The following is a 26,454-nucleotide window of genomic DNA, read 5'->3' as shown; positions in this document are numbered from 1 at the left end:
ACTGTTGCTTATGGCGGTCTCTGTGAGCTTCTCAGTGACATTCAGCCATCCAGGTATCCCGCCTGCAGTAGACGGAATGTGGCAATGGAACGCTGGCTGCGCGTGTCATAATAGGCTCTGAGCCTTTATATACCTGCGCACAGCAGCAGCCACCTTCAGTCTGCTGCTGGACAGCCAGCAGCAGCAGCAGCAGGAGAGGTAATTAATCAGCAACCCTCCTGCTAAGGGTAGACAGCTGCTCGTTCCACCCCCCCCCCCGCCTTAATTGGTTCTCCTCCCTTCCAACGGTGTTGAGGCGGGTGGGAACAGCCGGGGGTTGAGGGTACTGTGCTAAAAGAGGTGGAGTTATGCAGATCTAAAACGCGTGGATTGCAGCAGCAGCAAGCCGAAAAGTGCAGGCATGTGAGGGATCTAGAGGTTGACAGCATGTCTTCTTAACGGGAGTCCAGGTGGCCATCTCCACAAATGGACTTTTCAGAATCCTTGGGTGGCACCGTAGTCGGAAACCAATTCTGGTTATCGCTTCTCGGCCTTTTGGCTAAGATCAAGTGTAGTATCTGTTCTTATCAGTTTAATATCTGATACGTCCCCTATCTGGGGACCATATATTAAATGGATTTTTAGAACAGGGAGATGGAAAAAGAGCTTGCTCTGTCCACTCCACGCATTGACCTGGTATTGCAGTATCTCCAGGACCGGTGCACCCCTTCTTTAATGCAGTTTCTAAAATCAGAAAGAATTGAATTCAATGCTTTTTGTTCATTTTGCTTGTTTGTCGGATTTTGGGATGGACTCTTTGGCTTTGCTTTTCTTCTCCTCATTGGATTTTTCATGTTAAAAGTTGCAGAAGCCAGATGACAAGCTCATTTTGGTTCAACTTCAGCAACTGTGCATTGCATTGCCATGTAATGTAATGTAATGCAATGCTATCTATCTAGCTCTCCCTCTATACTTCCTTTTGGATAAACAGACATATTAGGCAAGCATTTTGGAGCTTTCACCTAAATAACTACAGGTGGTGAGATAAGCTGCACAATATAATTGACCTTTCAGTATATTGTTGCACACACACCATCTATTTAGCAAATGCCCTTGTTATCAACAGCAGCCTTTTAAACTCACCTGAGCTAACAGGTATGTGAGCTGGTTACTCTGCTGCGCTTAAAATTTCTTTTTTGGTTTGCTACAATGCCTTTTCTGAAACGTTGTCTCCCTCTGCTGGAACACTGACTTCTTTCATTTAATGCCTGCAGACTATAAAAGAGAAACCAACCCAAAAAGTTTGGTTGATTAGTCTGTGGCATTCTTTTAAACTGTTGCTTATGGCGGTCTCTGTGAGCTTCTCAGTGACATTCAGCCATCCAGGTATCCCGCCTGCAGTAGACGGAATGTGGCAATGGAACGCTGGCTGCGCGTGTCATAATAGGCTCTGAGCCTTTATATACCTGCGCACAGCAGCAGCCACCTTCAGTCTGCTGCTGGACAGCCAGCAGCAGCAGCAGCAGGAGAGGTAATTAATCAGCAACCCTCCTGCTAAGGGTAGACAGCTGCTCGTTCCACCCCCCCCGCCTTAATTGGTTCTCCTCCCTTCCAACGGTGTTGAGGCGGGTGGGAACAGCCGGGGGTTGAGGGTACTGTGCTAAAAGAGGTGGAGTTATGCAGATCTAAAACGCGTGGATTGCAGCAGCAGCAAGCCGAAAAGTGCAGGCATGTGAGGGATCTAGAGGTTGACAGCATGTCTTCTTAACGGGAGTCCAGGTGGCCATCTCCACAAATGGACTTTTCAGAATCCTTGGGTGGCACCGTAGTCGGAAACCAATTCTGGTTATCGCTTCTCGGCCTTTTGGCTAAGATCAAGTGTAGTATCTGTTCTTATCAGTTTAATATCTGATACGTCCCCTATCTGGGGACCATATATTAAATGGATTTTTAGAACAGGGAGATGGAAAAAGAGCTTGCTCTGTCCACTCCACGCATTGACCTGGTATTGCAGTATCTCCAGGACCGGTGCACCCCTTCTTTAATGCAGTTTCTAAAATCAGAAAGAATTGAATTCAATGCTTTTTGTTCATTTTGCTTGTTTGTCGGATTTTGGGATGGACTCTTTGGCTTTGCTTTTCTTCTCCTCATTGGATTTTTCATGTTAAAAGTTGCAGAAGCCAGATGACAAGCTCATTTTGGTTCAACTTCAGCAACTGTGCATTGCATTGCCATGTAATGTAATGTAATGCAATGCTATCTATCTAGCTCTCCCTCTATACTTCCTTTTGGATAAACAGACATATTAGGCAAGCATTTTGGAGCTTTCACCTAAATAACTACAGGTGGTGAGATAAGCTGCACAATATAATTGACCTTTCAGTATATTGTTGCACACACACCATCTATTTAGCAAATGCCCTTGTTATCAACAGCAGCCTTTTAAACTCACCTGAGCTAACAGGTATGTGAGCTGGTTACTCTGCTGCGCTTAAAATTTCTTTTTTGGTTTGCTACAATGCCTTTTCTGAAACGTTGTCTCCCTCTGCTGGAACACTGACTTCTTTCATTTAATGCCTGCAGACTATAAAAGAGAAACCAACCCAAAAAGTTTGGTTGATTAGTCTGTGGCATTCTTTTAAACTGTTGCTTATGGCGGTCTCTGTGAGCTTCTCAGTGACATTCAGCCATCCAGGTATCCCGCCTGCAGTAGACGGAATGTGGCAATGGAACGCTGGCTGCGCGTGTCATAATAGGCTCTGAGCCTTTATATACCTGCGCACAGCATCAGCCACCTTCAGTCTGCTGCTGGACAGCCAGCAGCAGCAGCAGCAGGAGAGGTAATTAATCAGCAACCCTCCTGCTAAGGGTAGACAGCTGCTCGTTCCACCCCCCCCCGCCTTAATTGGTTCTCCTCCCTTCCAACGGTGTTGAGGCGGGTAGGAACAGCCGGGGGTTGAGGGTACTGTGCTAAAAGAGGTGGAGTTATGCAGATCTAAAACGCGTGGATTGCAGCAGCAGCAAGCCGAAAAGTGCAGGCATGTGAGGGATCTAGAGGTTGACAGCATGTCTTCTTAACGGGAGTCCAGGTGGCCATCTCCACAAATGGACTTTTCAGAATCCTTGGGTGGCACCGTAGTCGGAAACCAATTCTGGTTATCGCTTCTTGGCCTTTTGGCTAAGATCAAGTGTAGTATCTGTTCTTATCAGTTTAATATCTGATACGTCCCCTATCTGGGGACCATATATTAAATGGATTTTTAGAACAGGGAGATGGAAAAAGAGCTTGCTCTGTCCACTCCACGCATTGACCTGGTATTGCAGTATCTCCAGGACCGGTGCACCCCTTCTTTAATGCAGTTTCTAAAATCAGAAAGAATTGAATTCAATGCTTTTTGTTCATTTTGCTTGTTTGTCGGATTTTGGGATGGACTCTTTGGCTTTGCTTTTCTTCTCCTCATTGGATTTTTCATGTTAAAAGTTGCAGAAGCCAGATGACAAGCTCATTTTGGTTCAACTTCAGCAACTGTGCATTGCATTGCCATGTAATGTAATGTAATGCAATGCTATCTATCTAGCTCTCCCTCTATACTTCCTTTTGGATAAACAGACATATTAGGCAAGCATTTTGGAGCTTTCACCTAAATAACTACAGGTGGTGAGATAAGCTGCACAATATAATTGACCTTTCAGTATATTGTTGCACACACACCATCTATTTAGCAAATGCCCTTGTTATCAACAGCAGCCTTTTAAACTCACCTGAGCTAACAGGTATGTGAGCTGGTTACTCTGCTGCGCTTAAAATTTCTTTTTTGGTTTGCTACAATGCCTTTTCTGAAACGTTGTCTCCCTCTGCTGGAACACTGACTTCTTTCATTTAATGCCTGCAGACTATAAAAGAGAAACCAACCCAAAAAGTTTGGTTGATTAGTCTGTGGCATTCTTTTAAACTGTTGCTTATGGCGGTCTCTGTGAGCTTCTCAGTGACATTCAGCCATCCAGGTATCCCGCCTGCAGTAGACGGAATGTGGCAATGGAACGCTGGCTGCGCATGTCATAATAGGCTCTGAGCCTTTATATACCTGCGCACAGCAGCAGCCACCTTCAGTCTGCTGCTGGACAGCCAGCAGCAGCAGCAGCAGGAGAGGTAATTAATCAGCAACCCTCCTGCTAAGGGTAGACAGCTGCTCGTTCCACCCCCCCCCGCCTTAATTGGTTCTCCTCCCTTCCAACGGTGTTGAGGCGGGTAGGAACAGCCGGGGGTTGAGGGTACTGTGCTAAAAGAGGTGGAGTTATGCAGATCTAAAACGCGTGGATTGCAGCAGCAGCAAGCCGAAAAGTGCAGGCATGTGAGGGATCTAGAGGTTGACAGCATGTCTTCTTAACGGGAGTCCAGGTGGCCATCTCCACAAATGGACTTTTCAGAATCCTTGGGTGGCACCGTAGTCGGAAACCAATTCTGGTTATCGCTTCTTGGCCTTTTGGCTAAGATCAAGTGTAGTATCTGTTCTTATCAGTTTAATATCTGATACGTCCCCTATCTGGGGACCATATATTAAATGGATTTTTAGAACAGGGAGATGGAAAAAGAGCTTGCTCTGTCCACTCCACGCATTGACCTGGTATTGCAGTATCTCCAGGACCGGTGCACCCCTTCTTTAATGCAGTTTCTAAAATCAGAAAGAATTGAATTCAATGCTTTTTGTTCATTTTGCTTGTTTGTCGGATTTTGGGATGGACTCTTTGGCTTTGCTTTTCTTCTCCTCATTGGATTTTTCATGTTAAAAGTTGCAGAAGCCAGATGACAACCTCATTTTGGTTCAACTTCAGCAACTGTGCATTGCATTGCCATGTAATGTAATGTAATGCAATGCTATCTATCTAGCTCTCCCTCTATACTTCCTTTTGGATAAACAGACATATTAGGCAAGCATTTTGGAGCTTTCACCTAAATAACTACAGGTGGTGAGATAAGCTGCACAATATAATTGACCTTTCAGTATATTGTTGCACACACACCATCTATTTAGCAAATGCCCTTGTTATCAACAGCAGCCTTTTAAACTCACCTGAGCTAACAGGTATGTGAGCTGGTTACTCTGCTGCGCTTAAAATTTCTTTTTTGGTTTGCTACAATGCCTTTTCTGAAACGTTGTCTCCCTCTGCTGGAACACTGACTTCTTTCATTTAATGCCTGCAGACTATAAAAGAGAAACCAACCCAAAAAGTTTGGTTGATTAGTCTGTGGCATTCTTTTAAACTGTTGCTTATGGCGGTCTCTGTGAGCTTCTCAGTGACATTCAGCCATCCAGGTATCCCGCCTGCAGTAGACGGAATGTGGCAATGGAACGCTGGCTGCGCGTGTCATAATAGGCTCTGAGCCTTTATATACCTGCGCACAGCAGCAGCCACCTTCAGTCTGCTGCTGGACAGCCAGCAGCAGCAGCAGCAGGAGAGGTAATTAATCAGCAACCCTCCTGCTAAGGGTAGACAGCTGCTCGTTCCACCCCCCCCCGCCTTAATTGGTTCTAGTCCCTTCCAACGGTGTTGAGGCGGGTGGGAACAGCCGGGGGTTGAGGGTACTGTGCTAAAAGAGGTGGAGTTATGCAGATCTAAAACGCGTGGATTGCAGCAGCAGCAAGCCGAAAAGTGCAGGCATGTGAGGGATCTAGAGGTTGACAGCATGTCTTCTTAACGGGAGTCCAGGTGGCCATCTCCACAAATGGACTTTTCAGAATCCTTGGGTGGCACCGTAGTCGGAAACCAATTCTGGTTATCGCTTCTCGGCCTTTTGGCTAAGATCAAGTGTAGTATCTGTTCTTATCAGTTTAATATCTGATACGTCCCCTATCTGGGGACCATATATTAAATGGATTTTTAGAACAGGGAGATGGAAAAAGAGCTTGCTCTGTCCACTCCACGCATTGACCTGGTATTGCAGTATCTCCAGGACCGGTGCACCCCTTCTTTAATGCAGTTTCTAAAATCAGAAAGAATTGAATTCAATGCTTTTTGTTCATTTTGCTTGTTTGTCGGATTTTGGGATGGACTCTTTGGCTTTGCTTTTCTTCTCCTCATTGGATTTTTCATGTTAAAAGTTGCAGAAGCCAGATGACAAGCTCATTTTGGTTCAACTTCAGCAACTGTGCATTGCATTGCCATGTAATGTAATGTAATGCAATGCTATCTATCTAGCTCTCCCTCTATACTTCCTTTTGGATAAACAGACATATTAGGCAAGCATTTTGGAGCTTTCACCTAAATAACTACAGGTGGTGAGATAAGCTGCACAATATAATTGACCTTTCAGTATATTGTTGCACACACACCATCTATTTAGCAAATGCCCTTGTTATCAACAGCAGCCTTTTAAACTCACCTGAGCTAACAGGTATGTGAGCTGGTTACTCTGCTGCGCTTAAAATTTCTTTTTTGGTTTGCTACAATGCCTTTTCTGAAACGTTGTCTCCCTCTGCTGGAACACTGACTTCTTTCATTTAATGCCTGCAGACTATAAAAGAGAAACCAACCCAAAAAGTTTGGTTGATTAGTCTGTGGCATTCTTTTAAACTGTTGCTTATGGCGGTCTCTGTGAGCTTCTCAGTGACATTCAGCCATCCAGGTATCCCGCCTGCAGTAGACGGAATGTGGCAATGGAACGCTGGCTGCGCGTGTCATAATAGGCTCTGAGCCTTTATATACCTGCGCACAGCAGCAGCCACCTTCAGTCTGCTGCTGGACAGCCAGCAGCAGCAGCAGCAGGAGAGGTAATTAATCAGCAACCCTCCTGCTAAGGGTAGACAGCTGCTCGTTCCACCCCCCCCCCCGCCTTAATTGGTTCTCCTCCCTTCCAACGGTGTTGAGGCGGGTGGGAACAGCCGGGGGTTGAGGGTACTGTGCTAAAAGAGGTGGAGTTATGCAGATCTAAAACGCGTGGATTGCAGCAGCAGCAAGCCGAAAAGTGCAGGCATGTGAGGGATCTAGAGGTTGACAGCATGTCTTCTTAACGGGAGTCCAGGTGGCCATCTCCACAAATGGACTTTTCAGAATCCTTGGGTGGCACCGTAGTCGGAAACCAATTCTGGTTATCGCTTCTCGGCCTTTTGGCTAAGATCAAGTGTAGTATCTGTTCTTATTAGTTTAATATCTGATACGTCCCCTATCTGGGGACCATATATTAAATGGATTTTTAGAACAGGGAGATGGAAAAAGAGCTTGCTCTGTCCACTCCACGCATTGACCTGGTATTGCAGTATCTCCAGGACCGGTGCACCCCTTCTTTAATGCAGTTTCTAAAATCAGAAAGAATTGAATTCAATGCTTTTTGTTCATTTTGCTTGTTTGTCGGATTTTGGGATGGACTCTTTGGCTTTGCTTTTCTTCTCCTCATTGGATTTTTCATGTTAAAAGTTGCAGAAGCCAGATGACAACCTCATTTTGGTTCAACTTCAGCAACTGTGCATTGCATTGCCATGTAATGTAATGTAATGCAATGCTATCTATCTAGCTCTCCCTCTATACTTCCTTTTGGATAAACAGACATATTAGGCAAGCATTTTGGAGCTTTCACCTAAATAACTACAGGTGGTGAGATAAGCTGCACAATATAATTGACCTTTCAGTATATTGTTGCACACACACCATCTATTTAGCAAATGCCCTTGTTATCAACAGCAGTCTTTTAAACTCACCTGAGCTAACAGGTATGTGAGCTGGTTACTCTGCTGCGCTTAAAATTTCTTTTTTGGTTTGCTACAATGCCTTTTCTGAAACGTTGTCTCCCTCTGCTGGAACACTGACTTCTTTCATTTAATGCCTGCAGACTATAAAAGAGAAACCAACCCAAAAAGTTTGGTTGATTAGTCTGTGGCATTCTTTTAAACTGTTGCTTATGGCGGTCTCTGTGAGCTTCTCAGTGACATTCAGCCATCCAGGTATCCCGCCTGCAGTAGACGGAATGTGGCAATGGAACGCTGGCTGCGCGTGTCATAATAGGCTCTGAGCCTTTATATACCTGCGCACAGCAGCAGCCACCTTCAGTCTGCTGCTGGACAGCCAGCAGCAGCAGCAGCAGCAGGAGAGGTAATTAATCAGCAACCCTCCTGCTAAGGGTAGACAGCTGCTCGTTCCACCCCCCCCCGCCTTAATTGGTTCTCCTCCCTTCCAACGGTGTTGAGGCGGGTGGGAACAGCCGGGGGTTGAGGGTACTGTGCTAAAAGAGGTGGAGTTATGCAGATCTAAAACGCGTGGATTGCAGCAGCAGCAAGCCGAAAAGTGCAGGCATGTGAGGGATCTAGAGGTTGACAGCATGTCTTCTTAACGGGAGTCCAGGTGGCCATCTCCACAAATGGACTTTTCAGAATCCTTGGGTGGCACCGTAGTCGGAAACCAATTCTGGTTATCGCTTCTCGGCCTTTTGGCTAAGATCAAGTGTAGTATCTGTTCTTATCAGTTTAATATCTGATACGTCCCCTATCTGGGGACCATATATTAAATGGATTTTTAGAACAGGGAGATGGAAAAAGAGCTTGCTCTGTCCACTCCACGCATTGACCTGGTATTGCAGTATCTCCAGGACCGGTGCACCCCTTCTTTAATGCAGTTTCTAAAATCAGAAAGAATTGAATTCAATGCTTTTTGTTCATTTTGCTTGTTTGTCGGATTTTGGGATGGACTCTTTGGCTTTGCTTTTCTTCTCCTCATTGGATTTTTCATGTTAAAAGTTGCAGAAGCCAGATGACAAGCTCATTTTGGTTCAACTTCAGCAACTGTGCATTGCATTGCCATGTAATGTAATGTAATGCAATGCTATCTATCTAGCTCTCCCTCTATACTTCCTTTTGGATAAACAGACATATTAGGCAAGCATTTTGGAGCTTTCACCTAAATAACTACAGGTGGTGAGATAAGCTGCACAATATAATTGACCTTTCAGTATATTGTTGCACACACACCATCTATTTAGCAAATGCCCTTGTTATCAACAGCAGCCGTTTAAACTCACCTGAGCTAACAGGTATGTGAGCTGGTTACTCTGCTGCGCTTAAAATTTCTTTTTTGGTTTGCTACAATGCCTTTTCTGAAACGTTGTCTCCCTCTGCTGGAACACTGACTTCTTTCATTTAATGCCTGCAGACTATAAAAGAGAAACCAACCCAAAAAGTTTGGTTGATTAGTCTGTGGCATTCTTTTAAACTGTTGCTTATGGCGGTCTCTGTGAGCTTCTCAGTGACATTCAGCCATCCAGGTATCCCGCCTGCAGTAGACGGAATGTGGCAATGGAACGCTGGCTGCGCGTGTCATAATAGGCTCTGAGCCTTTATATACCTGCGCACAGCAGCAGCCACCTTCAGTCTGCTGCTGGACAGCCAGCAGCAGCAGCAGCAGGAGAGGTAATTAATCAGCAACCCTCCTGCTAAGGGTAGACAGCTGCTCGTTCCACCCCCCCCCGCCTTAATTGGTTCTCCTCCCTTCCAACGGTGTTGAGGCGGGTGGGAACAGCCGGGGGTTGAGGGTACTGTGCTAAAAGAGGTGGAGTTATGCAGATCTAAAACGCGTGGATTGCAGCAGCAGCAAGCCGAAAAGTGCAGGCATGTGAGGGATCTAGAGGTTGACAGCATGTCTTCTTAACGGGAGTCCAGGTGGCCATCTCCACAAATGGACTTTTCAGAATCCTTGGGTGGCACCGTAGTCGGAAACCAATTCTGGTTATCGCTTCTCGGCCTTTTGGCAAAGATCAAGTGTAGTATCTGTTCTTATCAGTTTAATATCTGATACGTCCCCTATCTGGGGACCATATATTAAATGGATTTTTAGAACAGGGAGATGGAAAAAGAGCTTGCTCTGTCCACTCCACGCATTGACCTGGTATTGCAGTATCTCCAGGACCGGTGCACCCCTTCTTTAATGCAGTTTCTAAAATCAGAAAGAATTGAATTCAATGCTTTTTGTTCATTTTGCTTGTTTGTCGGATTTTGGGATGGACTCTTTGGCTTTGCTTTTCTTCTCCTCATTGGATTTTTCATGTTAAAAGTTGCAGAAGCCAGATGACAAGCTCATTTTGGTTCAACTTCAGCAACTGTGCATTGCATTGCCATGTAATGTAATGTAATGCAATGCTATCTATCTAGCTCTCCCTCTATACTTCCTTTTGGATAAACAGACATATTAGGCAAGCATTTTGGAGCTTTCACCTAAATAACTACAGGTGGTGAGATAAGCTGCACAATATAATTGACCTTTCAGTATATTGTTGCACACACACCATCTATTTAGCAAATGCCCTTGTTATCAACAGCAGCCTTTTAAACTCACCTGAGCTAACAGGTATGTGAGCTGGTTACTCTGCTGCGCTTAAAATTTCTTTTTTGGTTTGCTACAATGCCTTTTCTGAAACGTTGTCTCCCTTTGCTGGAACACTGACTTCTTTCATTTAATGCCTGCAGACTATAAAAGAGAAACCAACCCAAAAAGTTTGGTTGATTAGTCTGTGGCATTCTTTTAAACTGTTGCTTATGGCGGTCTCTGTGAGCTTCTCAGTGACATTCAGCCATCCAGGTATCCCGCCTGCAGTAGACGGAATGTGGCAATGGAACGCTGGCTGCGCGTGTCATAATAGGCTCTGAGCCTTTATATACCTGCGCACAGCAGCAGCCACCTTCAGTCTGCTGCTGGACAGCCAGCAGCAGCAGCAGCAGCAGGAGAGGTAATTAATCAGCAACCCTCCTGCTAAGGGTAGACAGCTGCTCGTTCCACCCCCCCCCGCCTTAATTGGTTCTCCTCCCTTCCAACGGTGTTGAGGCGGGTGGGAACAGCCGGGGGTTGAGGGTACTGTGCTAAAAGAGGTGGAGTTATGCAGATCTAAAACGCGTGGATTGCAGCAGCAGCAAGCCGAAAAGTGCAGGCATGTGAGGGATCTAGAGGTTGACAGCATGTCTTCTTAACGGGAGTCCAGGTGGCCATCTCCACAAATGGACTTTTCAGAATCCTTGGGTGGCACCGTAGTCGGAAACCAATTCTGGTTATCGCTTCTCGGCCTTTTGGCTAAGATCAAGTGTAGTATCTGTTCTTATCAGTTTAATATCTGATACGTCCCCTATCTGGGGACCATATATTAAATGGATTTTTAGAACAGGGAGATGGAAAAAGAGCTTGCTCTGTCCACTCCACGCATTGACCTGGTATTGCAGTATCTCCAGGACCGGTGCACCCCTTCTTTAATGCAGTTTCTAAAATCAGAAAGAATTGAATTCAATGCTTTTTGTTCATTTTGCTTGTTTGTCGGATTTTGGGATGGACTCTTTGGCTTTGCTTTTCTTCTCCTCATTGGATTTTTCATGTTAAAAGTTGCAGAAGCCAGATGACAAGCTCATTTTGGTTCAACTTCAGCAACTGTGCATTGCATTGCCATGTAATGTAATGTAATGCAATGCTATCTATCTAGCTCTCCCTCTATACTTCCTTTTGGATAAACAGACATATTAGGCAAGCATTTTGGAGCTTTCACCTAAATAACTACAGGTGGTGAGATAAGCTGCACAATATAATTGACCTTTCAGTATATTGTTGCACACACACCATCTATTTAGCAAATGCCCTTGTTATCAACAGCAGCCTTTTAAACTCACCTGAGCTAACAGGTATGTGAGCTGGTTACTCTGCTGCGCTTAAAATTTCTTTTTTGGTTTGCTACAATGCCTTTTCTGAAACGTTGTCTCCCTCTGCTGGAACACTGACTTCTTTCATTTAATGCCTGCAGACTATAAAAGAGAAACCAACCCAAAAAGTTTGGTTGATTAGTCTGTGGCATTCTTTTAAACTGTTGCTTATGGCGGTCTCTGTGAGCTTCTCAGTGACATTCAGCCATCCAGGTATCCCGCCTGCAGTAGACGGAATGTGGCAATGGAACGCTGGCTGCGCGTGTCATAATAGGCTCTGAGCCTTTATATACCTGCGCACAGCAGCAGCCACCTTCAGTCTGCTGCTGGACAGCCAGCAGCAGCAGCAGCAGGAGAGGTAATTAATCAGCAACCCTCCTGCTAAGGGTAGACAGCTGCTCGTTCCACCCCCCCCGCCTTAATTGGTTCTCCTCCCTTCCAACGGTGTTGAGGCGGGTGGGAACAGCCGGGGGTTGAGGGTACTGTGCTAAAAGAGGTGGAGTTATGCAGATCTAAAACGCGTGGATTGCAGCAGCAGCAAGCCGAAAAGTGCAGGCATGTGAGGGATCTAGAGGTTGACAGCATGTCTTCTTAACGGGAGTCCAGGTGGCCATCTCCACAAATGGACTTTTCAGAATCCTTGGGTGGCACCGTAGTCGGAAACCAATTCTGGTTATCGCTTCTCGGCCTTTTGGCTAAGATCAAGTGTAGTATCTGTTCTTATCAGTTTAATATCTGATACGTCCCCTATCTGGGGACCATATATTAAATGGATTTTTAGAACAGGGAGATGGAAAAAGAGCTTGCTCTGTCCACTCCACGCATTGACCTGGTATTGCAGTATCTCCAGGACCGGTGCACCCCTTCTTTAATGCAGTTTCTAAAATCAGAAAGAATTGAATTCAATGCTTTTTGTTCATTTTGCTTGTTTGTCGGATTTTGGGATGGACTCTTTGGCTTTGCTTTTCTTCTCCTCATTGGATTTTTCATGTTAAAAGTTGCAGAAGCCAGATGACAAGCTCATTTTGGTTCAACTTCAGCAACTGTGCATTGCATTGCCATGTAATGTAATGTAATGCAATGCTATCTATCTAGCTCTCCCTCTATACTTCCTTTTGGATAAACAGACATATTAGGCAAGCATTTTGGAGCTTTCACCTAAATAACTACAGGTGGTGAGATAAGCTGCACAATATAATTGACCTTTCAGTATATTGTTGCACACACACCATCTATTTAGCAAATGCCCTTGTTATCAACAGCAGCCTTTTAAACTCACCTGAGCTAACAGGTATGTGAGCTGGTTACTCTGCTGCGCTTAAAATTTCTTTTTTGGTTTGCTACAATGCATTTTCTGAAACGTTGTCTCCCTCTGCTGGAACACTGACTTCTTTCATTTAATGCCTGCAGACTATAAAAGAGAAACCAACCCAAAAAGTTTGGTTGATTAGTCTGTGGCATTCTTTTAAACTGTTGCTTATGGCGGTCTCTGTGAGCTTCTCAGTGACATTCAGCCATCCAGGTATCCCGCCTGCAGTAGACGGAATGTGGCAATGGAACGCTGGCTGCGCGTGTCATAATAGGCTCTGAGCCTTTATATACCTGCGCACAGCAGCAGCCACCTTCAGTCTGCTGCTGGACAGCCAGCAGCAGCAGCAGCAGGAGAGGTAATTAATCAGCAACCCTCCTGCTAAGGGTAGACAGCTGCTCGTTCCACCCCCCCCCGCCTTAATTGGTTCTCCTCCCTTCCAACGGTGTTGAGGCGGGTGGGAACAGCCGGGGGTTGAGGGTACTGTGCTAAAAGAGGTGGAGTTATGCAGATCTAAAACGCGTGGATTGCAGCAGCAGCAAGCCGAAAAGTGCAGGCATGTGAGGGATCTAGAGGTTGACAGCATGTCTTCTTAATGGGAGTCCAGGTGGCCATCTCCACAAATGGACTTTTCAGAATCCTTGGGTGGCACCGTAGTCGGAAACCAATTCTGGTTATCGCTTCTCGGCCTTTTGGCTAAGATCAAGTGTAGTATCTGTTCTTATCAGTTTAATATCTGATACGTCCCCTATCTGGGGACCATATATTAAATGGATTTTTAGAACAGGGAGATGGAAAAAGAGCTTGCTCTGTCCACTCCACGCATTGACCTGGTATTGCAGTATCTCCAGGACCGGTGCACCCCTTCTTTAATGCAGTTTCTAAAATCAGAAAGAATTGAATTCAATGCTTTTTGTTCATTTTGCTTGTTTGTCGGATTTTGGGATGGACTCTTTGGCTTTGCTTTTCTTCTCCTCATTGGATTTTTCATGTTAAAAGTTGCAGAAGCCAGATGACAAGCTCATTTTGGTTCAACTTTAGCAACTGTGCATTGCATTGCCATGTAATGTAATGTAATGCAATGCTATCTATCTAGCTCTCCCTCTATACTTCCTTTTGGATAAACAGACATATTAGGCAAGCATTTTGGAGCTTTCACCTAAATAACTACAGGTGGTGAGATAAGCTGCACAATATAATTGACCTTTCAGTATATTGTTGCACACACACCATCTATTTAGCAAATGCCCTTGTTATCAACAGCAGCCTTTTAAACTCACCTGAGCTAACAGGTATGTGAGCTGGTTACTCTGCTGCGCTTAAAATTTCTTTTTTGGTTTGCTACAATGCCTTTTCTGAAACGTTGTCTCCCTCTGCTGGAACACTGACTTCTTTCATTTAATGCCTGCAGACTATAAAAGAGAAACCAACCCAAAAAGTTTGGTTGATTAGTCTGTGGCATTCTTTTAAACTGTTGCTTATGGCGGTCTCTGTGAGCTTCTCAGTGACATTCAGCCATCCAGGTATCCCGCCTGCAGTAGACGGAATGTGGCAATGGAACGCTGGCTGCGCGTGTCATAATAGGCTCTGAGCCTTTATATACCTGCGCACAGCAGCAGCCACCTTCAGTCTGCTGCTGGACAGCCAGCAGCAGCAGGAGAGGTAATTAATCAGCAACCCTCCTGCTAAGGGTAGACAGCTGCTCGTTCCACCCCCCCCCGCCTTAATTGGTTCTCCTCCCTTCCAACGGTGTTGAGGCGGGTGGGAACAGCCGGGGGTTGAGGGTACTGTGCTAAAAGAGGTGGAGTTATGCAGATCTAAAACGCGTGGATTGCAGCAGCAGCAAGCCGAAAAGTGCAGGCATGTGAGGGATCTAGAGGTTGACAGCATGTCTTCTTAACGGGAGTCCAGGTGGCCATCTCCACAAATGGACTTTTCAGAATCCTTGGGTGGCACCGTAGTCGGAAACCAATTCTGGTTATCGCTTCTCGGCCTTTTGGCTAAGATCAAGTGTAGTATCTGTTCTTATCAGTTTAATATCTGATACGTCCCCTATCTGGGGACCATATATTAAATGGATTTTTAGAACAGGGAGATGGAAAAAGAGCTTGCTCTGTCCACTCCACGCATTGACCTGGTATTGCAGTATCTCCAGGACCGGTGCACCCCTTCTTTAATGCAGTTTCTAAAATCAGAAAGAATTGAATTCAATGCTTTTTGTTCATTTTGCTTGTTTGTCGGATTTTGGGATGGACTCTTTGGCTTTGCTTTTCTTCTCCTCATTGGATTTTTCATGTTAAAAGTTGCAGAAGCCAGATGACAAGCTCATTTTGGTTCAACTTCAGCAACTGTGCATTGCATTGCCATGTAATGTAATGTAATGCAATGCTATCTATCTAGCTCTCCCTCTATACTTCCTTTTGGATAAACAGACATATTAGGCAAGCATTTTGGAGCTTTCACCTAAATAACTACAGGTGGTGAGATAAGCTGCACAATATAATTGACCTTTCAGTATATTGTTGCACACACACCATCTATTTAGCAAATGCCCTTGTTATCAACAGCAGCCTTTTAAACTCACGTGAGCTAACAGGTATGTGAGCTGGTTACTCTGCTGCGCTTAAAATTTCTTTTTTGGTTTGCTACAATGCCTTTTCTGAAACGTTGTCTCCCTCTGCTGGAACACTGACTTCTTTCATTTAATGCCTGCAGACTATAAAAGAGAAACCAACCCAAAAAGTTTGGTTGATTAGTCTGTGGCATTCTGTTAAACTGTTGCTTATGGCGGTCTCTGTGAGCTTCTCAGTGACATTCAGCCATCCAGGTATCCCGCCTGCAGTAGACGGAATGTGGCAATGGAACGCTGGCTGCGCGTGTCATAATAGGCTCTGAGCCTTTATATACCTGCGCACAGCAGCAGCCACCTTCAGTCTGCTGCTGGACAGCCAGCAGCAGCAGCAGCAGGAGAGGTAATTAATCAGCAACCCTCCTGCTAAGGGTAGACAGCTGCTCGTTCCACCCCCCCCCGCCTTAATTGGTTCTCCTCCCTTCCAACGGTGTTGAGGCGGGTGGGAACAGCCGGGGGTTGAGGGTACTGTGCTAAAAGAGGTGGAGTTATGCAGATCTAAAACGCGTGGATTGCAGCAGCAGCAAGCCGAAAAGTGCAGGCATGTGAGGGATCTAGAGGTTGACAGCATGTCTTCTTAATGGGAGTCCAGGTGGCCATCTCCACAAATGGACTTTTCAGAATCCTTGGGTGGCACCGTAGTCGGAAACCAATTCTGGTTATCGCTTCTCGGCCTTTTGGCTAAGATCAAGTGTAGTATCTGTTCTTATCAGTTTAATATCTGATACGTCCCCTATCTGGGGACCATATATTAAATGGATTTTTAGAACAGGGAGATGGAAAAAGAGCTTGCTCTGTCCACTCCACGCATTGACCTGGTATTGCAGTATCTCCAGGACCGGTGCACCCCTTCTTTAATGCAGTTTCTAAAATCAGAAAGAATTGAATTCAATGCTTTTTGTTCATTTTGCTTGTTTGTCGGATTTTGGGATGGACTCTTTGGCTTTGCTTTTCTTCTCCTCATTGGATTTTTCATGTTAAAAGTTGCAGAAGCCAGATGACAAGCTCATTTTGGTTCAACTTTAGCAACTGTGCATTGCATTGCCATGTAATGTAATGTAATGCAATGCTATCTATCTAGCTCTCCCTCTATACTTCCTTTTGGATAAACAGACATATTAGGCAAGCATTTTGGAGCTTTCACCTAAATAACTACAGGTGGTGAGATAAGCTGCACAATATAATTGACCTTTCAGTATATTGTTGCACACACACCATCTATTTAGCAAATGCCCTTGTTATCAACAGCAGCCTTTTAAACTCACCTGAGCTAACAGGTATGTGAGCTGGTTACTCTGCTGCGCTTAAAATTTCTTTTTTGGTTTGCTACAATGCCTTTTCTGAAACGTTGTCTCCCTCTGCTGGAACACTGACTTCTTTCATTTAATGCCTGCAGACTATAAAAGAGAAACCAACCCAAAAAGTTTGGTTGATTAGTCTGTGGCATTCTTTTAAACTGTTGCTTATGGCGGTCTCTGTGAGCTTCTCAGTGACATTCAGCCATCCAGGTATCCCGCCTGCAGTAGACGGAATGTGGCAATGGAACGCTGGCTGCGCGTGTCATAATAGGCTCTGAGCCTTTATATACCTGCGCACAGCAGCAGCCACCTTCAGTCTGCTGCTGGACAGCCAGCAGCAGCAGGAGAGGTAATTAATCAGCAACCCTCCTGCTAAGGGTAGACAGCTGCTCGTTCCACCCCCCCCCCCGCCTTAATTGGTTCTCCTCCCTTCCAACGGTGTTGAGGCGGGTGGGAACAGCCGGGGGTTGAGGGTACTGTGCTAAAAGAGGTGGAGTTATGCAGATCTAAAACGCGTGGATTGCAGCAGCAGCAAGCCGAAAAGTGCAGGCATGTGAGGGATCTAGAGGTTGACAGCATGTCTTCTTAATGGTAGTCCAGGTGGCCATCTCCACAAATGGACTTTTCAGAATCCTTGGGTGGCACCGTAGTCGGAAACCAATTCTGGTTATCGCTTCTCGGCCTTTTGGCTAAGATCAAGTGTAGTATCTGTTCTTATCAGTTTAATATCTGATACGTCCCCTATCTGGGGACCATATATTAAATGGATTTTTAGAACAGGGAGATAGAAAAAGAGCTTGCTCTGTCCACTCCACGCATTGACCTGGTATTGCAGTATCTCCAGGACCGGTGCACCCCTTCTTTAATGCAGTTTCTAAAATCAGAAAGAATTGAATTCAATGCTTTTTGTTCATTTTGCTTGTTTGTCGGATTTTGGGATGGACTCTTTGGCTTTGCTTTTCTTCTCCTCATTGGATTTTTCATGTTAAAAGTTGCAGAAGCCAGATGACAAGCTCATTTTGGTTCAACTTCAGCAACTGTGCATTGCATTGCCATGTAATGTAATGTAATGCAATGCTATCTATCTAGCTCTCCCTCTATACTTCCTTTTGGATAAACAGACATATTAGGCAAGCATTTTGGAGCTTTCACCTAAATAACTACAGGTGGTGAGATAAGCTGCACAATATAATTGACCTTTCAGTATATTGTTGCACACACACCATCTATTTAGCAAATGCCCTTGTTATCAACAGCAGCCTTTTAAACTCACCTGAGCTAACAGGTATGTGAGCTGGTTACTCTGCTGCGCTTAAAATTTCTTTTTTGGTTTGCTACAATGCCTTTTCTGAAACGTTGTCTCCCTCTGCTGGAACACTGACTTCTTTCATTTAATGCCTGCAGACTATAAAAGAGAAACCAACCCAAAAAGTTTGGTTGATTAGTCTGTGGCATTCTTTTAAACTGTTGCTTATGGCGGTCTCTGTGAGCTTCTCAGTGACATTCAGCCATCCAGGTATCCCGCCTGCAGTAGACGGAATGTGGCAATGGAACGCTGGCTGCGCGTGTCATAATAGGCTCTGAGCCTTTATATACCTGCGCACAGCAGCAGCCACCTTCAGTCTGCTGCTGGACAGCCAGCAGCAGCAGCAGCAGGAGAGGTAATTAATCAGCAACCCTCCTGCTAAGGGTAGACAGCTGCTCGTTCCACCCCCCCCCCCCGCCTTAATTGGTTCTCCTCCCTTCCAACGGTGTTGAGGCGGGTGGGAACAGCCGGGGGTTGAGGGTACTGTGCTAAAAGAGGTGGAGTTATGCAGATCTAAAACGCGTGGATTGCAGCAGCAGCAAGCCGAAAAGTGCAGGCATGTGAGGGATCTAGAGGTTGACAGCATGTCTTCTTAATGGTAGTCCAGGTGGCCATCTCCACAAATGGACTTTTCAGAATCCTTGGGTGGCACCGTAGTCGGAAACCAATTCTGGTTATCGCTTCTCGGCCTTTTGGCTAAGATCAAGTGTAGTATCTGTTCTTATCAGTTTAATATCTGATACGTCCCCTATCTGGGGACCATATATTAAATGGATTTTTAGAACAGGGAGATGGAAAAAGAGCTTGCTCTGTCCACTCCACGCATTGACCTGGTATTGCAGTATCTCCAGGACCGGTGCACCCCTTCTTTAATGCAGTTTCTAAAATCAGAAAGAATTGAATTCAATGCTTTTTGTTCATTTTGCTTGTTTGTCGGATTTTGGGATGGACTCTTTGGCTTTGCTTTTCTTCTCCTCATTGGATTTTTCATGTTAAAAGTTGCAGAAGCCAGATGACAAGCTCATTTTGGTTCAACTTCAGCAACTGTGCATTGCATTGCCATGTAATGTAATGTAATGCAATGCTATCTATCTAGCTCTCCCTCTATACTTCCTTTTGGATAAACAGACATATTAGGCAAGCATTTTGGAGCTTTCACCTAAATAACTACAGGTGGTGAGATAAGCTGCACAATATAATTGACCTTTCAGTATATTGTTGCACACACACCATCTATTTAGCAAATGCCCTTGTTATCAACAGCAGCCTTTTAAACTCACCTGAGCTAACAGGTATGTGAGCTGGTTACTCTGCTGCGCTTAAAATTTCTTTTTTGGTTTGCTACAATGCCTTTTCTGAAACGTTGTCTCCCTCTGCTGGAACACTGACTTCTTTCATTTAATGCCTGCAGACTATAAAAGAGAAACCAACCCAAAAAGTTTGGTTGATTAGTCTGTGGCATTCTTTTAAACTGTTGCTTATGGCGGTCTCTGTGAGCTTCTCAGTGACATTCAGCCATCCAGGTATCCCGCCTGCAGTAGACGGAATGTGGCAATGGAACGCTGGCTGCGCGTGTCATAATAGGCTCTGAGCCTTTATATACCTGCGCACAGCAGCAGCCACCTTCAGTCTGCTGCTGGACAGCCAGCAGCAGCAGCAGCAGGAGAGGTAATTAATCAGCAACCCTCCTGCTAAGGGTAGACAGCTGCTCGTTCCACCCCCCCCCCCGCCTTAATTGGTTCTCCTCCCTTCCAACGGTGTTGAGGCGGGTGGGAACAGCCGGGGGTTGAGGGTACTGTGCTAAAAGAGGTGGAGTTATGCAGATCTAAAACGCGTGGATTGCAGCAGCAGCAAGCCGAAAAGTGCAGGCATGTGAGGGATCTAGAGGTTGACAGCATGTCTTCTTAATGGTAGTCCAGGTGGCCATCTCCACAAATGGACTTTTCAGAATCCTTGGGTGGCACCGTAGTCGGAAACCAATTCTGGTTATCGCTTCTCGGCCTTTTGGCTAAGATCAAGTGTAGTATCTGTTCTTATCAGTTTAATATCTGATACGTCCCCTATCTGGGGACCATATATTAAATGGATTTTTAGAACAGGGAGATGGAAAAAGAGCTTGCTCTGTCCACTCCACGCATTGACCTGGTATTGCAGTATCTCCAGGACCGGTGCACCCCTTCTTTAATGCAGTTTCTAAAATCAGAAAGAATTGAATTCAATGCTTTTTGTTCATTTTGCTTGTTTGTCGGATTTTGGGATGGACTCTTTGGCTTTGCTTTTCTTCTCCTCATTGGATTTTTCATGTTAAAAGTTGCAGAAGCCAGATGACAAGCTCATTTTGGTTCAACTTCAGCAACTGTGCATTGCATTGCCATGTAATGTAATGTAATGCAATGCTATCTATCTAGCTCTCCCTCTATACTTCCTTTTGGATAAACAGACATATTAGGCAAGCATTTTGGAGCTTTCACCTAAATAACTACAGGTGGTGAGATAAGCTGCACAATATAATTGACCTTTCAGTATATTGTTGCACACACACCATCTATTTAGCAAATGCCCTTGTTATCAACAGCAGCCTTTTAAACTCACCTGAGCTAACAGGTATGTGAGCTGGTTACTCTGCTGCGCTTAAAATTTCTTTTTTGGTTTGCTACAATGCCTTTTCTGAAACGTTGTCTCCCTCTGCTGGAACACTGACTTCTTTCATTTAATGCCTGCAGACTATAAAAGAGAAACCAACCCAAAAAGTTTGGTTGATTAGTCTGTGGCATTCTTTTAAACTGTTGCTTATGGCGGTCTCTGTGAGCTTCTCAGTGACATTCAGCCATCCAGGTATCCCGCCTGCAGTAGACGGAATGTGGCAATGGAACGCTGGCTGCGCGTGTCATAATAGGCTCTGAGCCTTTATATACCTGCGCACAGCAGCAGCCACCTTCAGTCTGCTGCTGGACAGCCAGCAGCAGCAGCAGGAGAGGTAATTAATCAGCAACCCTCCTGCTAAGGGTAGACAGCTGCTCGTTCCACCCCCCCCCCGCCTTAATTGGTTCTCCTCCCTTCCAACGGTGTTGAGGCGGGTGGGAACAGCCGGGGGTTGAGGGTACTGTGCTAAAAGAGGTGGAGTTATGCAGATCTAAAACGCGTGGATTGCAGCAGCAGCAAGCCGAAAAGTGCAGGCATGTGAGGGATCTAGTGGTTGACAGCATGTCTTCTTAACGGGAGTCCAGGTGGCCATCTCCACAAATGGACTTTTCAGAATCCTTGGGTGGCACCGTAGTCGGAAACCAATTCTGGTTATCGCTTCTCGGCCTTTTGGCTAAGATCAAGTGTAGTATCTGTTCTTATCAGTTTAATATCTGATACGTCCCCTATCTGGGGACCATATATTAAATGGATTTTTAGAACAGGGAGATGGAAAAAGAGCTTGCTCTGTCCACTCCACGCATTGACCTGGTATTGCAGTATCTCCAGGACCGGTGCACCCCTTCTTTAATGCAGTTTCTAAAATCAGAAAGAATTGAATTCAATGCTTTTTGTTCATTTTGCTTGTTTGTCGGATTTTGGGATGGACTCTTTGGCTTTGCTTTTCTTCTCCTCATTGGATTTTTCATGTTAAAAGTTGCAGAAGCCAGATGACAAGCTCATTTTGGTTCAACTTCAGCAACTGTGCATTGCATTGCCATGTAATGTAATGTAATGCAATGCTATCTATCTAGCTCTCCCTCTATACTTCCTTTTGGATAAACAGACATATTAGGCAAGCATTTTGGAGCTTTCACCTAAATAACTACAGGTGGTGAGATAAGCTGCACAATATAATTGACCTTTCAGTATATTGTTGCACACACACCATCTATTTAGCAAATGCCCTTGTTATCAACAGCAGCCTTTTAAACTCACCTGAGCTAACAGGTATGTGAGCTGGTTACTCTGCTGCGCTTAAAATTTCTTTTTTGGTTTGCTACAATGCCTTTTCTGAAACGTTGTCTCCCTCTGCTGGAACACTGACTTCTTTCATTTAATGCCTGCAGACTATAAAAGAGAAACCAACCCAAAAAGTTTGGTTGATTAGTCTGTGGCATTCTTTTAAACTGTTGCTTATGGCGGTCTCTGTGAGCTTCTCAGTGACATTCAGCCATCCAGGTATCCCGCCTGCAGTAGACGGAATGTGGCAATGGAACGCTGGCTGCGCGTGTCATAATAGGCTCTGAGCCTTTATATACCTGCGCACAGCAGCAGCCACCTTCAGTCTGCTGCTGGACAGCCAGCAGCAGCAGCAGCAGGAGAGGTAATTAATCAGCAACCCTCCTGCTAAGGGTAGACAGCTGCTCGTTCCACCCCCCCCCCCCCCGCCTTAATTGGTTCTCCTCCCTTCCAACGGTGTTGAGGCGGGTGGGAACAGCCGGGGGTTGAGGGTACTGTGCTAAAAGAGGTGGAGTTATGCAGATCTAAAACGCGTGGATTGCAGCAGCAGCAAGCCGAAAAGTGCAGGCATGTGAGGGATCTAGAGGTTGACAGCATGTCTTCTTAACGGGAGTCCAGGTGGCCATCTCCACAAATGGACTTTTCAGAATCCTTGGGTGGCACCGTAGTCGGAAACCAATTCTGGTTATCGCTTCTCGGCCTTTTGGCTAAGATCAAGTGTAGTATCTGTTCTTATCAGTTTAATATCTGATACGTCCCCTATCTGGGGACCATATATTAAATGGATTTTTAGAACAGGGAGATGGAAAAAGAGCTTGCTCTGTCCACTCCACGCATTGACCTGGTATTGCAGTATCTCCAGGACCGGTGCACCCCTTCTTTAATGCAGTTTCTAAAATCAGAAAGAATTGAATTCAATGCTTTTTGTTCATTTTGCTTGTTTGTCGGATTTTGGGATGGACTCTTTGGCTTTGCTTTTCTTCTCCTCATTGGATTTTTCATGTTAAAAGTTGCAGAAGCCAGATGACAAGCTCATTTTGGTTCAACTTCAGCAACTGTGCATTGCATTGCCATGTAATGTAATGTAATGCAATGCTATCTATCTAGCTCTCCCTCTATACTTCCTTTTGGATAAACAGACATATTAGGCAAGCATTTTGGAGCTTTCACCTAAATAACTACAGGTGGTGAGATAAGCTGCACAATATAATTGACCTTTCAGTATATTGTTGCACACACACCATCTATTTAGCAAATGCCCTTGTTATCAACAGCAGCCTTTTAAACTCACCTGAGCTAACAGGTATGTGAGCTGGTTACTCTGCTGCGCTTAAAATTTCTTTTTTGGTTTGCTACAATGCCTTTTCTGAAACGTTGTCTCCCTCTGCTGGAACACTGACTTCTTTCATTTAATGCCTGCAGACTATAAAAGAGAAACCAACCCAAAAAGTTTGGTTGATTAGTCTGTGGCATTCTTTTAAACTGTTGCTTATGGCGGTCTCTGTGAGCTTCTCAGTGACATTCAGCCATCCAGGTATCCCGCCTGCAGTAGACGGAATGTGGCAATGGAACGCTGGCTGCGCGTGTCATAATAGGCTCTGAGCCTTTATATACCTGCGCACAGCAGCAGCCACCTTCAGTCTGCTGCTGGACAGCCAGCAGCAGCAGGAGAGGTAATTAATCAGCAACCCTCCTGCTAAGGGTAGACAGCTGCTCGTTCCACCCCCCCCCCCGCCTTAATTGGTTCTGCTCCCTTCCAACGGTGTTGAGGCGGGTGGGAACAGCCGGGGGTTGAGGGTACTGTGCTAAAAGAGGTGGAGTTATGCAGATCTAAAACGCGTGGATTGCAGCAGCAGCAAGCCGAAAAGTGCAGGCATGTGGGGGATCTAGAGGTTGACAGCATGTCTTCTTAACGGGAGTCCAGGTGGCCATCTCCACAAATGGACTTTTCAGAATCCTTGGGTGGCACCGTAGTCGGAAACCAATTCTGGTTATCGCTTCTCGGCCTTTTGGCTGCGATCTAGTGTTGGTTTTACTGGCATTGGTTGTAGTTGGAAGGTGCCTGGGGTACCCCGCCTCTTGGCCTTGGGTTCGGGTCCCACTCTTGTAGTGGGGCTTAGGCCCTTGCTGCTATAAGGAGGTGGGCTTAGTCCCTGGGCAACGGGTTGCGATCCCAGCTGTACAGTCCTAGGATTGTTCAGCGACTCCTTAGTTGCGGAAATCCCCCATTATTGGTTGCGGAAATCCCCGTTTTCCTGTTGCGGAAATCCTTGTTTCACCATGGATTCAGATCCAGGTGAAATTCCGACCTATGCCCGGTTACGGCATACGGTGCGGTTTTACTTCCATGAGGGAGGTAAAGATAACAGAGGTTTACGTTTTATTGTGGATGATCTTCTTGTGAAATTTTTTTCAATCCAGAAATCCGAGATCCTGGCAATCCAAGACTACCCGAAGCGTGGTGTATACGATGTCACATTCACTGAAAAAGGTATCCACCAAGATTTTTGCCGTAAAATGAATGATCCTGATATAATTTACCAGAGAAAGCCAATCTTTAAAGGTGTTAAAATTGTCGAACATGAATTAGATGTGATAAAAACTGTAATTGTTAAAATTTACTCTCCTTATACAAAAGAAAGCGATGTTATTTCATTTTTATCCAATTATTTCAGCAAAGTGGTAAGCCATGGAAAAGTTATGAATGAGTGCGGAGTTTGGGCGTGTAAGTGGAAATTTACGGTGACATGTATTAAGGACCCTTCAAGTCCGGGGGGTATAAGACTTCCCCCAGCACGTTTTAGAATTGGAAACACGAATGGTGACCTCTTTTTTAATGGGATGCCAGCATTCTGTAGGAAATGCAAAAAATACGGCCATTCTAACTGTGACATTACTTGTGTAGCCTGTGGGAGCAAAGACCATAAAACTGAAAATTGTACAACTGGAATTTTTTGTAGCAACTGTGTTTCCAGAGGTCATGCTTTTTCTCATTGTCCTTTTAGGAATACCTCAAAGAGAGCTCAAGCTGGGCAAACAGAGAGACCTTCACCCCCTGAACCAGAAAAGCCCTCACCCCCTGACCAACCCTCGGCTGGTTCGGACAAGCCCGCGGAGGAGAATGAGGGGGAGAGTATGGAAATACCGACCGAGGATGGTGAGCCATGGTGTACTGTTGGAAACTCGAAGCAAAAGAGGGAACGGCGTGGTAACCCACAAACAGAAACCCCTGCGGAGGGACCGAGGGTGGGTGCTACAGGCCAATCCTCACCTTCGAATCCTCCTGGGAATACTCAAGGGCGCGAACAGTCTGGGCCAAAAAAACGCAGGTTGCACGGAGTGGATAGGGCACCTAAGGAAGTACCCCCACCGGAACCCCCGGATGGAAGTGGGAAACCTCAAACGGTGCCTTTACAGGGTGAGGAGGTTGCCAATGTCCCACCCCCTTCAGAAATGGAGGGGGAGATGGAGATGGCTGACTCAGTGATCCTGGAAACTCCTGAAAATAAGTGGTCAACGTCTGAGACGCATGTGCTCGATACGATTCCCCCAGATGGTGCCTCGATAGGGGTCCAAATGGGGGTTCGTGAGCAAAGAGGCAGGCAATACGACCAAGCAGAGTTGGACAGAATGGAACAAGAGTATATCCTGGGAGGTCTACGGTCTGGGACACTAACAGATGAGGAGTCCTCCGTGACGGGCTCTCTGTTGACGATCAATGATCCCTCATCTCCTGGAATAGAAATATAAACCAGCTGAGGTAAGAGTTTGAAAGAATGCTAAATTTCCTTTTTTTCTCTTATGGCAGGGATTAGTGGTTTTTCTCTTAACGCTAGAGGGTTGAAAACTAAGACCAGAAGAGTTGCTCTCTTTGATTTTTTATCCTCTCTAACAGCTACAGTTTTCTTTTTACAGGAATGCTGCATCCCACACAGTTTAAATTATACAGAATATGAGACTGATTGGGCACATGGACCCTCAGTATGGTCAGGATCAAACGGGTCCAGGTCAGCAGGGGTCGCCATTCTTTTTAAAGGGAATGTTTTTATTGACTCTGTTCAAGAGGTTTTACCAGGTAGAATTTTATTAGTAAAAGCTTTTATTGATGGTTTTAAATGGCAATTTTTAAACTTTTATGGAGCCACAGATAAGCAAGAAAGAGCTGATATGTTGAATATGTTACCCTTATTTATTAATGATTCTGTCCCTCTTATTTTATCAGGAGATTTTAACTGCATTTTAGGTGGAGAAAAAAGGTTCTCAAGCTCCACAAGTAGGAATTATGATAAAACGTCTTTTATGTTAAAAAATGTCATACAAGATTTTAATTTAACAGATGTTTTTAAGGA

General features: G+C 45.2%; 18 non-coding genes across 18 annotated transcripts; all 18 read left to right on the top strand.

The window, feature by feature from the left end:
• The first annotated feature begins 518 nt into the window (after nucleotides 1-518).
• LOC141186962 (U2 spliceosomal RNA) lies at nucleotides 519-709 on the top strand. Its single transcript, XR_012261192.1, has one exon. It is a non-coding gene; the product is annotated as a U2 spliceosomal RNA (small nuclear RNA).
• A 1,118-nt stretch (nucleotides 710-1,827) lies between these two features.
• LOC141186961 (U2 spliceosomal RNA) lies at nucleotides 1,828-2,018 on the top strand. The gene has a single exon (XR_012261191.1). It is a non-coding gene; the product is annotated as a U2 spliceosomal RNA (small nuclear RNA).
• Nucleotides 2,019-3,137: 1,119 nt separating this feature from the next.
• Nucleotides 3,138-3,328, top strand: LOC141191200 (U2 spliceosomal RNA). Its single transcript, XR_012265199.1, has one exon. It is a non-coding gene; the product is annotated as a U2 spliceosomal RNA (small nuclear RNA).
• A 1,119-nt stretch (nucleotides 3,329-4,447) lies between these two features.
• On the top strand, nucleotides 4,448-4,638 carry LOC141191199 (U2 spliceosomal RNA). The gene has a single exon (XR_012265198.1). It is a non-coding gene; the product is annotated as a U2 spliceosomal RNA (small nuclear RNA).
• Nucleotides 4,639-5,757: 1,119 nt separating this feature from the next.
• On the top strand, nucleotides 5,758-5,948 carry LOC141186960 (U2 spliceosomal RNA). The gene has a single exon (XR_012261190.1). It is a non-coding gene; the product is annotated as a U2 spliceosomal RNA (small nuclear RNA).
• Nucleotides 5,949-7,069: 1,121 nt separating this feature from the next.
• On the top strand, nucleotides 7,070-7,260 carry LOC141184725 (U2 spliceosomal RNA). Its single transcript, XR_012259453.1, has one exon. It is a non-coding gene; the product is annotated as a U2 spliceosomal RNA (small nuclear RNA).
• A 1,122-nt stretch (nucleotides 7,261-8,382) lies between these two features.
• On the top strand, nucleotides 8,383-8,573 carry LOC141186958 (U2 spliceosomal RNA). The gene has a single exon (XR_012261188.1). It is a non-coding gene; the product is annotated as a U2 spliceosomal RNA (small nuclear RNA).
• Nucleotides 8,574-9,692: 1,119 nt separating this feature from the next.
• On the top strand, nucleotides 9,693-9,883 carry LOC141185290 (U2 spliceosomal RNA). Its single transcript, XR_012259966.1, has one exon. It is a non-coding gene; the product is annotated as a U2 spliceosomal RNA (small nuclear RNA).
• Nucleotides 9,884-11,005: 1,122 nt separating this feature from the next.
• LOC141186957 (U2 spliceosomal RNA) lies at nucleotides 11,006-11,196 on the top strand. The gene has a single exon (XR_012261187.1). It is a non-coding gene; the product is annotated as a U2 spliceosomal RNA (small nuclear RNA).
• A 1,118-nt stretch (nucleotides 11,197-12,314) lies between these two features.
• On the top strand, nucleotides 12,315-12,505 carry LOC141186956 (U2 spliceosomal RNA). The gene has a single exon (XR_012261186.1). It is a non-coding gene; the product is annotated as a U2 spliceosomal RNA (small nuclear RNA).
• Nucleotides 12,506-13,624: 1,119 nt separating this feature from the next.
• On the top strand, nucleotides 13,625-13,815 carry LOC141186954 (U2 spliceosomal RNA). Its single transcript, XR_012261185.1, has one exon. It is a non-coding gene; the product is annotated as a U2 spliceosomal RNA (small nuclear RNA).
• A 1,113-nt stretch (nucleotides 13,816-14,928) lies between these two features.
• LOC141186953 (U2 spliceosomal RNA) lies at nucleotides 14,929-15,119 on the top strand. Its single transcript, XR_012261184.1, has one exon. It is a non-coding gene; the product is annotated as a U2 spliceosomal RNA (small nuclear RNA).
• Nucleotides 15,120-16,238: 1,119 nt separating this feature from the next.
• LOC141186952 (U2 spliceosomal RNA) lies at nucleotides 16,239-16,429 on the top strand. Its single transcript, XR_012261183.1, has one exon. It is a non-coding gene; the product is annotated as a U2 spliceosomal RNA (small nuclear RNA).
• Nucleotides 16,430-17,544: 1,115 nt separating this feature from the next.
• On the top strand, nucleotides 17,545-17,735 carry LOC141184624 (U2 spliceosomal RNA). Its single transcript, XR_012259362.1, has one exon. It is a non-coding gene; the product is annotated as a U2 spliceosomal RNA (small nuclear RNA).
• A 1,122-nt stretch (nucleotides 17,736-18,857) lies between these two features.
• LOC141186951 (U2 spliceosomal RNA) lies at nucleotides 18,858-19,048 on the top strand. The gene has a single exon (XR_012261182.1). It is a non-coding gene; the product is annotated as a U2 spliceosomal RNA (small nuclear RNA).
• Nucleotides 19,049-20,169: 1,121 nt separating this feature from the next.
• On the top strand, nucleotides 20,170-20,360 carry LOC141186950 (U2 spliceosomal RNA). The gene has a single exon (XR_012261181.1). It is a non-coding gene; the product is annotated as a U2 spliceosomal RNA (small nuclear RNA).
• Nucleotides 20,361-21,477: 1,117 nt separating this feature from the next.
• Nucleotides 21,478-21,668, top strand: LOC141186949 (U2 spliceosomal RNA). The gene has a single exon (XR_012261180.1). It is a non-coding gene; the product is annotated as a U2 spliceosomal RNA (small nuclear RNA).
• A 1,124-nt stretch (nucleotides 21,669-22,792) lies between these two features.
• LOC141186948 (U2 spliceosomal RNA) lies at nucleotides 22,793-22,983 on the top strand. Its single transcript, XR_012261179.1, has one exon. It is a non-coding gene; the product is annotated as a U2 spliceosomal RNA (small nuclear RNA).
• The last annotated feature ends 3,471 nt before the right edge of the window (nucleotides 22,984-26,454 follow it).

Source organism: Phyllobates terribilis, unplaced genomic scaffold, assembly GCF_046119375.1.
Source record: "Phyllobates terribilis strain yellow unplaced genomic scaffold, ASM4611937v1 Scaffold_40__1_contigs__length_11209783, whole genome shotgun sequence".
In the NCBI taxonomy this organism is placed as follows: Eukaryota; Metazoa; Chordata; class Amphibia; order Anura; family Dendrobatidae; genus Phyllobates; species Phyllobates terribilis.
The sequence above is the reverse complement of the archived record's forward strand: the minus strand, read 5'-3'. Positions and strand labels throughout refer to the sequence as shown.